This window comes from Triticum aestivum, chromosome 2A (genome assembly GCF_018294505.1).
Source record: "Triticum aestivum cultivar Chinese Spring chromosome 2A, IWGSC CS RefSeq v2.1, whole genome shotgun sequence".
In the NCBI taxonomy this organism is placed as follows: domain Eukaryota; kingdom Viridiplantae; phylum Streptophyta; class Magnoliopsida; order Poales; family Poaceae; genus Triticum; species Triticum aestivum.
The window spans coordinates 509916429-509928556 of NC_057797.1; positions in this window are offsets into that span (position 1 = coordinate 509916429).

Sequence of the window (12128 nt, forward strand, 5' to 3'; positions counted from 1 at the left end):
TAAATTGATTATTATTATACTTCCTTGTTCATGATAATCGTTTATTATCCATGCTAGAATTATATTGATAGGAAACTCAGATACATGTGTGGATACATAGACAACACCATGTCCCTAGTAAGCCTCTGGTTGACTAGCTCGTTAATCAATAGATGGTTACGGTTTCCTGACCATGGACATTAGATGTCATTGATAACGGGATCACATCATTGGGAGAATGATGTGATGGACAAGACCCAATCCTAAGCCTAGCACAAGATCGTGTAGTTCGTATGCTAAAGCTTTTCTAATGTCAAGTATCATTTCCTTAGACCATGAGATTGTGCAACTCCTGGATACCGTAGGAATACTTTGGGTGTGCCAAACGTCACAACGTAACTGGGTGGCTATAAAGGTGCACTACGGGTATCTCCGAAAGTGTCTGTTGGGTTGGCACGAATCGAGACTGGGATTTGTCACTCCGTGTAAACGGAGAGGTATCTCTGGGCCCACTCGGTAGGACATCATCATAATGTGCACAATGTGACCAAGGAGTTGATCACGGGATGATGTGTTACGGAACGAGTAAAGAGACTTGCCAGTAACGAGATTGAACAAGGTATCGGGATACCGACGATCGAATCTCGGGCAAGTATCATACCGCTAGACAAAGGGAATTGTATACGGGATTGATCGAATCCTCGACATCGTGGTTCATCCGATGAGATCATCGTGGAACATGTAGGAACCAACATGTGTATCCAGATCCCGCTGTTGGTTATTGACCGGAGAACGTCTCGGTCATGTCTGCATGGTTCCCGAACCCATAGGGTCTACACACTTAAGGTTCGATGACGCTAGGGTTATAGGGAATAGATATACATGGTTACCGAATGTTGTTTGGAGTCCCGGATGAGATCCCGGACGTCACGAGGAGTTCCGGAATGGTCCGGAGGTAAAGATTTATATACGGGAAGTCGTGTTTTGGTCACCGGAAAAGTTTCGGGGTTTATCGGTAACGTACCGGGACCACCGGGAGGGTCCCGGGGGTCCACCAAGTGGGGCCACCAGCCCCGGAGGGCTGCATGGGCCAAGTGTGGGAGGGGACCAGCCCCAGGTGGGCTGGTGCGCCCCCCCCCCCCCCACCAAGGCCCAAGGCGCAAGGGAGAGGGAAGGGGGGCAAACCCTAGGGCAGATGGGCCCTAAGGCCCACCCCAGGTGCGCCTCCCCTCTCTCCCCCCTTGGCCGCCCCCCCTAGATGGGATCTAGGGCTGGCCGCCACCCCTAGGGGTGGAAACCTTGGTGGGGGCGTAGCCCCTCCCCTCCCCCTATATATACTTGAGGTTTTGGGCTGCTAGACACACGATTCAATCTCCCTGGCGCAACCCTACCCCTCTCCCTCCTCGTCTCTTGCGATGCTTGGCGAAGCTCTGCTGGAGTACCACGCTCCTCCACCACCACCACGCTGTTGTGCTGCTGCTGGATGGAGTCTTCCTCAACCTCTCCCTCTCTCCTTGCTGGATCAAGGCATGGGAGACATCACCGGGCTGTACGTGTGTTGAACACGAAGGTGCCGTCCGTTCGGCACTAGGATCTCCGGTGATTTGGATCACGACGAGTACGACTCCTTCAACCCGTTCTCTTGAACGCTTCCGCATAGTGATCTACAAGGGTATGTAGATGCACTCTCCTTCCCCTCACTGCTAGTTTCTCCATAGATAGATCTTGGTGACACGTAGGAAAATTTTGAATTTCTGCTACGTTCCCCAACACATCCACCCCTCCACGGGCACCCCTCCACCGTCTACTGTTCATCCAGCCCTCCACCACACCATGGGGTCCTGTTCATCTAGAGGCAACGCCACCGCTCACTGTTCATCCAACCCCCCCCGCAATGCTCACTGTTCATCCCATCGATCGGCTTCAGTTAGTAGCAGTAGCCAAGGGATCGCTTGATCGGGTTCAGTTAACAGCCATCGGTCGATTGCTCGGGTTCAGTAACGCGTAGCCTGCAGTGCAATCGCTCGGGTTCAGTTAGAGCCCAACGCCTCGCTCGGGTTCAGTTAGAGCCAACACCTCGCACACACGCGCTTACATGTACGAGAGAAACGCGCATCGCTCGGCCCCGACCTCCCACCGTAACCGGGAACTCCCCGAAATTTTCTGCCCCCTCGCTTCTACCATGGTTTTTTCCGTCATGGATGCCCAAAGAATGTCATGCAGATGCGTCTCCGGCCCGCCCAGAATGAAAAGCCCATTTTCTATCATGATTTTTTGTCATAGAAGTAGGAGCCCACCACATCTATGATGATACCGGGTTTTGTCACAATTATCATCACAGAAGTGTCATATGTATGACAGAATCGTTCGGCCCAAAATGTCATGGATGTGTCTTTTTTTTGTAGTGAAGCTAGCTAGGATTTTGGAGATACAGTCTTGGTTTGACAACAAGGACCAACTAGCGGCGACGGTGACATCCATGACCAAATATCTGCAATAGAGCGAAAAGGCGGCAATACTCGTGGAGGGAGTCGCGCGGGAGTACATAGAGCTGCTCCTCTGGGCCGTGGAGAAAACAAATTCACCGAATTCAATCGTGAGGAAGCGATGGTGGGAGTATCGATCCCAAATGGAGCATCCACCAGAGATTGAAGGATCGAGCATCTACAGGGTGTCGTTTGTGAGGGTGTCGTGCCAGAGCGAGCCGTTGGAGTCTTCATCGATCGAACCCGACTACAAGAGGAGAAAAACAGTTGGCCCGATGACGCTTCCCCGCCATCCTCTCCCTCGCTGTTCACATCGTCTCACGGCGGCGGCTGTCTGCCGCCGAGGAATAGGAGGGACTGCCCCCCAGCCCAATAGTCGGGCAGGTTGTGAATTGTCAGGAGGAGCTAAGGGTTGTTAGTATTTGCAGGTTGTGAATTGTGTTTTGTGTTGTGTATTTTGAGAGTACTTTCAGATATGAATGTCTTTTGAATTTCAGATTTGCAGTATTGAGCATATGGAGTATTTTATGAATTCTAGAGATCTATTTTAGCACTTAAAAAATGTAGTTTCATAGGAGTATAAAAGTGCAGACAATGTGATTCTCAGAGAAGAAACTGCAAGTTTCAGTTTCAAATAAGAAACTCCAAGTTGAATTTCAGATAAGAAACTGCAACTTTCAGAGGCAGAGCATTTATATTAATACGGCCTTTTCAAACAGTGTTAACATCATGTTGGAAGTTTTATTCATGGTCGAAACTAGAACTACCAGCCAGTTAACATCATGCTGATCAACATTCATGCATAGCACATCTTCATATGATGCACAGTCAAAAAGATATGCTATTTTCAAAATGCCCACACAATGTCGAGTGTGCAAAAAACAAAGAAAACAAGGGGCGAAGTTTTGGCAAGTGTTGGACGTGGTGTGCGTTGATGACAATTGGGACCCACATGTCAATAAAGGTAGAGGCAGAAAATTTGGAGATATTTTCAATGCACAGGTGAAATCGAACCCGGGCGGAACAGCTGTCGGGTAGTGCCACTCGGCCACTAGGCTAGTTCAGTTGTTGCGTTACTAATAAGGCACTTCCTCAGGTGGTCGGATGTGCTCCTACGCCTTTGTGCACTCGCCACGACGCCGTTGTCTGCCATTGTGAACATGCTGAACAAACGAGAGGAATCTGGAGAGGACTGTACGTGGAGAGGCGGACAGTCGAGACCCACCAGGTCTATGGCCGTACGCAAGCAAGTGCCTCATCAAAAAAACACTTCCTCCTAATGCTTTACTAACGTTGGGGCCCACGGGTTTGTCAACATAGTTACATTTTTAGGTGCTTCAACGTAGTTACTATAGGAGATAAATTCACAACGAAGCCGGGGAGCTGGCAGGTATCATTTATTATCACTAGGGCAACAAGTATCAGCTGGGTTTTGGGCTGCCCCGTCTAGGCTTTCTTTTTTAACATGTGTAGCCCACAACCTCGGATGGGAGTTCCATAGGCCTGTTTGTATTTTCTTGAGGGCCGTCATGTATCGACCGGCCTATGGACCTCCCATCCGAGGTTTTTTTTTTCCTGAAACATCGGCAGCCCAATTTATGTATTTTTTTGAAGAAAACGCAGAGGTCTGTTCTATTTTTCTATATAAGAATAGGAACACCTGGTCCACCTTATGTTTCCCTTCTAACTATATTATATATATTTACATTATTTTATATGTTATTGGCATCATATATTTATCAGATACTTACATATGTATGAAAACAATATCCCACGTCTTATTAACTTATAAAAATAATTTCTTAACAATAAAATCCTGGATTTTTTGGCAACGAAAATCCTGGTGATTGTGTACAAAAGCTTGGTAAGATTTAAGGACCAATGTCATAATAAATCACTTATGATATATATATATAGCAAAATGCTCAGCCCCTGTTTATTTTTTGATAACATTGCTACGCCCACCTCAACATTATAATTAGAATCAGCCCAGCAAAATCGTGTATTTTGAGAAAGTGCAAATGACCTGTAATTTTTTTAGGAAAAAACGTAAATGGGCCGCATGGACGCTACATTATTTGTTCACCCAGCCCGGCTAATGGACTGTAATTCAAAAAAATAGATCAAATTGACTATAAATTCTACCCCGCAAAAAAGACTGTAAATTCTGAAAAAATGGGTTGAATACGTGCCACATTTTTGGAGGCTGAAATGTGGGCCAATAGGTCAAAGCCAATGCAAGTCGTTGTCAACTTAGTCAACAAATGATTCTGACATCGTTAGCCGTTGGATTTACATCCAACGACTGGCATCCATCTTCAGTCTCTCGTCTTCTTCCTCCAGCGCCGCCGGGACCACCTGCTCCCGCCTCCTGCTGCTAGCAGCTCTACTTAGCACGCTTCGCATTGAAGCGCTACTCCACCGTTGGCTAGGCCATCCCTCCACCCCTCCACACCTCCTGATCTTCTCCACCGACTGCCAAACCACACCGCACCAGAACCAGTTAACCCTCGTACACCTCTCCGTCTACGACTCTACTCCCGTGTCTTCCCATCTCCGGCTCGTTGCTGTCCGGGGCCTCTCCATCGTCCACCACCTTGGATGCGCTCGGCGCGGAGTGGTCAATGTGGTCAACAAACGACACCATCGGAAGTAGACTGTGTGTGCAGAGGCTGACAGCTGGGTCCACGGCTGCACGCAAGGAAATGCCTCCTTATTACGCGCAAAATAATGATTCCTCCACCTGACAGCTGGGACCCACCGGAAGGGCCTCTGTATTTCGCGGAAAATCGTTCCCACCGCTGATAGGTTGGACCCGCCAGCTATATCTTCGCATGGAAGGAAGTGCCTCCTTATTACACTTAAAAAATGAATACCCTCTGCTAGCTGGGACCCACAATAGTGGGAGGCTGACTTGTGGGCCAACTAAGTTGACGGGGACGGAGGGGTTTGTCAACTTAGTCAATATGAACGATTCTAGCTCCAGTGACCGTACGATGTCCATCCAACGGCCGTACTGCTTCTTCAACCTCTGGTCTTCTTGCTCCAGCCGCCCAAACCAGCGCCGGTCGTGCCTCGTGCTCCTGCCTCTCGTGGCCGGCTGCGATGCCACGGAGGCCTCACCGCCCCCTACCACTCCCACCACTGGTCAGGCCATCCCTCTACTCATCCAGACCCCCTGTTATTCTGTGGCGATGGCAGCCTCACACCGCAACAAACCAGTGAACCCTCATACTCCTCTATGTGTGGGCATCCACTGCCGTGTCTTCCCCGGCTCCGTGTCGTCCCCTTCCTAGGCCTCGTCGTCGTCCATCGCCCTTGTGCTCTCGGTGCGGCATGGTCAGCGTGGTCAAGGAACATCTTCCATCGGACGTAGACTGTACATGGAGAGGCTGACGGTTGGGTCCACGACCGCAACAAGGAAGTGCCTCCTTAATATGCGGAAAATAATGATTCCTCCACCTGACAGTAGGGACCCACCGGATGGGCAACCGTATTCGCGAAAAAATGTTTCCCCCCTGACTGTTGGGACCTACCAGCGACATCTTCGCACGCAAGGAAGCGTGTCCGGGCAAAAAAAGATTCGCCCCCTGACTGCTGGGACCTACCAGCTACATCTTCGCACGCAAGGAAGTGCCTGACAGTCGGGACCCACCTAGTCGAAGCGTACGTAGCGTTGTCATTCTAGTCGTGAACGTGTACGTACATACTGGTCGATGCAGAGGCGCGCACGTGTCATAGTAGAGGCACGCACATAGCATGTACACGTCTGTACAATGGCCAGTGTGCAAGAAAGAAAATACGACCACATGCGTACATAAAGGCGGGGTCTCGAATGCCTACTCGCGCATACGTACGACCAGGGCTCGTGTACATGGCTGGGTCAGAACAGAGAAACAACGTCATCATCGCCCGCAAAAAAACAACAGCATCATAGTCGTTTTCATGGGGAGGCAACAAAATGAGTCATGTTCATTGGGAGGCAATGGAACGCGTGGGAGCCAACCGGCTTGGACAGAACAAACGATGGAAACGAGGCATTGCGTACCGCAGAACAGAGGAAACAACCCTGTGTTCGACCGACCATGTTCGAAACGGGATCCTGTTCATCGGGAGGGGTCTGGCGTATCGCAAAATGGAGGAAACAGACCTCCTACGGTCGAAACGGGGTCCCGTTGATCGGGAGGGGTGTGGCGTACCGCAAAACGGAGGAAATGGACTTGTGTTGGAGCGCTACGGTCTAAACGGGGGTCCTGTTCATCGGGAGGGGTGTGGCGTACCGCAAAACGGGACTCCACGGGATACTGTTCATCTCCACCCTCGACCCCCTCCAGCCTCCACGGGCTACTGTTCATCCACCGTCGACCTCCTCCAGCCTCCACCTGCGACTGTTCATCCACGTGCTCCTGTTCATCCAGCCTCCACTGCGCGCTACTCCACCGGCTACTGTTCAACCATCCCTCTCCACGGGCTCCTATTCAACCACTCCTCCACGGGCTGCTGTTCATCCATCCCTCCATTGTCTACTGTTCATCCAGCCCTCCGCGGGGTTGTCCTGTTCATCCAGCCCTCCACGAGGTCCTGTTTATCCAGCCCCAACCGGCTCGATCGATCGGGGTCCTGTTCATCCAGAGGCAACACCACGGCGTCCTGTTCATCCACCCCCACCGGGAACTGTTCATCCAACCCCCCCAGCAACACTCAATGTTCATCAAGAGGCAGCGTCGATCGGCTTTAGTTAGCAGCAGTATCAAAGGAATCGCTCGATTGGGTTCAGTTGACAACCATCGATCGATCGCTCGGGTTCAGTAACGCGTAGCCTGCAATGCAATCGCTCGGGTTCAGTAGGCGAACGCCTCGCTCGGGTTCAGTTAGAGCCCAACGCATCGCACCCATGCGCGTGTGTGTATGAGAGAAACGCGCAAACCACCGTGCATCGCTCGGCCTCGACCACCCACCGTAACCGGGAACACCCTGATATTTTCCTCGCCCTCGCTTCTACCATGGTTTTTTCTGTCATGAACGGCCCAAAGAATGTCATGCAGCTGCGTCTCTGACCCGCCCAGGACGAAAAGCCCATCTTCGGTCATGATTTTTTGTCATAGAAGTAGGAGCCCACCACATCTATGATGATACCGGGTTTTGTCACAATTATCGTCATAGAAGTGTCATAAGTATGACAGGAAAAAATTCGTTCGGCCCAAAATGTCACGGATGTGTATTTTTTTGTAGTGTGCTATGTTACATCCTATTATCAAGCCGTGGCCTTTCAGAGGTTGGGGTTTAGACTTCATTGGAGAAATCTCCGTCTTCCTCAAAAGGGCATCGGTTCATATTGGTGGCAAATGATTATTTCACTAAATGGTCTGAAGCAGTAAATCTCAAGAACATGACACATATAGAGGTAATTTAATTCATAACCAAGCACATTATTCATAGATTCAGTATTCCTCAAACGTTAACTATAGATCAAGGTTCATATTTCATGTCACACCAAGTCAGAGAGTTTGCCGAATCTTATAACATAAAGTTGCTCAATTCCTCTCCGTACTATGCCCAAGCTAATGGAAAATCTCTGTCTAGCAATAAAATTTTGATCAAGCTCATCAAGAATAAGATCGAGGATAATCCAAGGAGATGGCATGAGTTGTTGTCTGAAGCTTTGTGGGCTCATAGAATCTCAAGGCATGGTGCTATGAAGGTAACTCCATATGAGCTAGTATATTGTCAAGAAGCTGTTTTACCAGTGGAAGTAAATTTGAATGCCTTGAGAATAGCTAAACAAAATGATTTATCGGCAATAGACTTTTATAAATTGATGATGGACAATATTGATGAGGTTGCCGATAAACATTTGGCTTCTTTGAAGGCCATACAGAGAGACAAGTTGAGGGTGGCAAGAGCTTACAATAAGAAAGTCAAGTTGAAGAATTTTCAAGTTGGCGATCTCGTCTGGAAAGTGATTCTACCGATTGGTTCAAGAGATAGAAAATTCGGGAAGTGGTCTCCGAGTTGGGAAGGTCCTTTTAGGATTACAGGAGTAGTACCCGGAAACTCTTATTTGGTGGAATCCGTACAAGGGACGGTGTTACCTAGAGATCTCAATGGCAAATACTTCAAGAAATACCACCCGAGTGTGTGTCAAGAAGTCTAAGTAGGCAATGGCCGATATACGATTATCGCCCTTAGCACAAACATGGCTGATACATAATTATCGCCTTGACAAAAATAAATGGCCGTTGGAGTGCTGACATCGTCCTTAGAACAAACACCATGCATATTATTTTTCGGCGTGCAAATTTGCCGAAAAACATGGGGAATGTGTTGACATCATATTTTGGCATGGCATAAAAGAAAATGAGATGGCTTCGAGTGAAAGGGTTTTCAGGATGGAAAGTTTCACGTCGCCGAGTGGAACAACTTTGATTTTTAGGTTATCATCATCTGTAACCATCTTACGGATCGAAATTGTACTCCGAGTGATAGAATTCAGTGTTCCGAGTGGTTTTCGGCCGATCACTACTTCAAGACAATGTTGGATGAAGGGGCACTCTAAATAAATTATCTTCGTCTCATCGAGGCAATCGATTTTGATATATAAGTCATCTAAATCCGAGTTCGTATCCAAAAGTTAGAGACAATACACTGTAGACCAAACCTAAATGGAAATATGGTGCGAGGTACCACACACCCTGTCTGATGGGTCACGTGAGAAATTCGGCACTCAAGAAGGCCTTGAATTGAAAAACCTTCAACACGGGAAAGTTTCATCTCGTTGGGCCGATCGATTTTCTTACATAATTCGTCTCAATCTGAGGTTATATGAGACCCGGAGAGACAAATCAAGATCAGGCTATGTTTTCAGTCAGGAAATCCGAGTGAAAAACTTACCATCCAAGTGAAAACTTACCGATCGAGTGAACGTTTGCCGTCCGAGTGAACTTATTATCATCCGAGTGAAAATATAGTTATCCGAGTGAAAATATTACCGTTGGAATGAAAACTTCCCGATCGAGTAAGAGATTGCCTTCCAAGTGAAAATATAGTCACCCGAGTGAAAATTTTGCCATCCGAGTGAAAGATTCTAACATCCGAGTGGAAAAGTCTAGTCGGACGATCCAAGTGAAAGAATCTAATATCCGAGTGCTCCGACCAAAAGCTAAATATGTGCCCGAAAGATTGTCTAGATGACCTTAGACGGAAAAGTGTTCAACACGGAAGTTGTGCATATCATCAAAACGGTAAACTTTGGTTTTGGAGTCATCATCATCTAAGATAGTATACGGCCTGCAAATTCACTACGAGTCTCGGGCAATACAGTTAGCTGCAAGATTGAGTCCGACTGGACGTTAAAGATTGTAGCGCCCAAGATGCGATTCTATCCCAATCACGTGATGAATTCATGATTGGGGAAAAACCATATTTCTAGCGCATAGCAAGGTGAATATCATTACAACATACCATGTACCGAATAGATGAGAATACAAGATAAAGGCTTACACTTGCCACAAGCTACAACATGAATACATGAATACATCTACATAGCAATCATCATACAGAAGAGCAGGATTCGACTACGGATGAAATCAAATGAGAAAGGAAGAACAATATCCACCCTGCTAATCCCAGCCTCCCCGACCCGAAACCTATCCCTTGAGTGAAGAAGAAGCAGAAGAACTCCAAACAAGCAAGCATCGCTCTCACGTCATAGCATCACAGTACCTATACCTGCAACTGTGGTTGTAGTAATTTGTGAGCCACGAGGACTCAGCAATCCCATTACCATGGGTATCAAGACTAGCAAAGATTAAAGGGTATGGAATGGATAAGTGGTGAGGTTGCAGCAAGTGGCTAAGGATTGTATGGTGGCTAACTTACGATTACAAGAGTAAGATGAGAATCTACGCAAAAGGTCGCAAACTGGTAATGATCAAGAAGTGATCTTGAACTACTTGTGTTCAAACATAACCCAACTATGTTCTCTTCTCGAACGCACTCGAAAAGAGATAGGCACGGTTACACACGCGGTTGGTGTATTTTAATTGAGTTTAGTTCAAGTCCACTACAACCGGATATTAACAAGTTCCCATCTGCCACATAACCGCGGGCACGACTCTCGAATGTTTAAATCCTGCAGGGGTGTCCCAACTTATCCCGTGACAAGCTCACAATCCACAGAGACAATCCTCCATCGCGGGACATCCGATCAAACTCGGGATCCCTGTGCACAAGACATTTCGACAATGGTAAAACAAAACCAGCAAGACTGCCCGATGCATCGTCCTAGCCTGATAGGAGTCGCACATATCTCGTTCTCATGGTACACCAGATGGGCCAGACATTGGGTTAGCTGAGACCCTGGTTGCCTAGGTGGCGCAGGACATCGCTTGGTTTGGACCAACACTCATGAGGAGCATTGGCCCGGGGGTTGATTAAGACACCTCGGGGGCTGGCAGGTCCCTATGCAAGTTTTAGTTGTTATTAGGCAAATGGTAAAACCAATGTTGGTCCTTGCTGGAAGAGTTTTATTCAAAGCGAACTGTCAAGAGGGGCCCATAAACCCTCATCATGTTAGGGACGCAAAATCGAGGAACATAACGCTGGTATGATGGAAACTAGGGTGGCAAGAGTGGAACAAAACACCAGGCAAAAGGCCGAGCCTTCCACCCCTTACCAAGTATATAGATGCATTAATTAAATAAGAGATATAGTGATATTCCAAGATATCCATGATATCCATGTCCCAACATGGAACAACCTACAACTAGCAACACTATAAGAGGGCCTGAGCAAAGCGGTAACATACACTACTAGGGAAAACCTTATACACAGAATCTTAGCAGCAGCGCGGTATAAAAACAGACGCTACTGCTAATTAGCAGGAACGAGCTTTAGAAAAGAGCGCTGCTAATGACTGAGTAGCAGTAGCACTCTTGGTGAAAAGAGCGCTACTACTATAATTGCCACGGTGTTGCATCCAGGCTAGATATAGTAGTAGCGCCCTTCGCGTGGATGCGCTACTGCTAAAGAACTTAGTAGCAGCGGTTTTGCTCAAAACTCGCTGCTGGTGAGTATGACCGCAACTAATTAAGTTTAGTGCCATATTGCTAAGCGAACAAGGTGTTTACCACCTTAAATATGTTGCTTCTCAACCTATCTCGAGCACTTGGTCTTCATTGAACTATATGTGTATGATTTGTGGTTGCAATATGAATCCTCGCCTGTGCCTATACAGGTACAGTGAGGATTCATGTTAACTATTTAGATTATACACAAAAAGATCAATGATGACCAATGTATATTTTTGATGTTTTTACTAAACAAAAGAAATAACTGCTTCCATTAGCAGTAGCGGTTTTTCCCAAAACGCGTTGTAGATAAGTTAGCTATAGCGCGTTTTCTGTACGTGCGCTACTGCTAGTTCGAGTTAACCAGCCCCCGCATCAAAATTTCGCTAAGTCCTCCTTCCCCCCCCCCACCGGCCTGTTCCCCTACTCTCTGTCACCGCCGCCCGAGCGCGAGCGCGCCTGCGCCCTCACCGCCGCCGCCGCCCGCCCGCCCTCAACCTCACCGCCGCCGCTATCGACCACATTGTCGCCGCCCTCGACCTCACCGCCACCGCCCTCGACCGAGCCCGCTGAGCCCACCGCCCAGGACCACCGC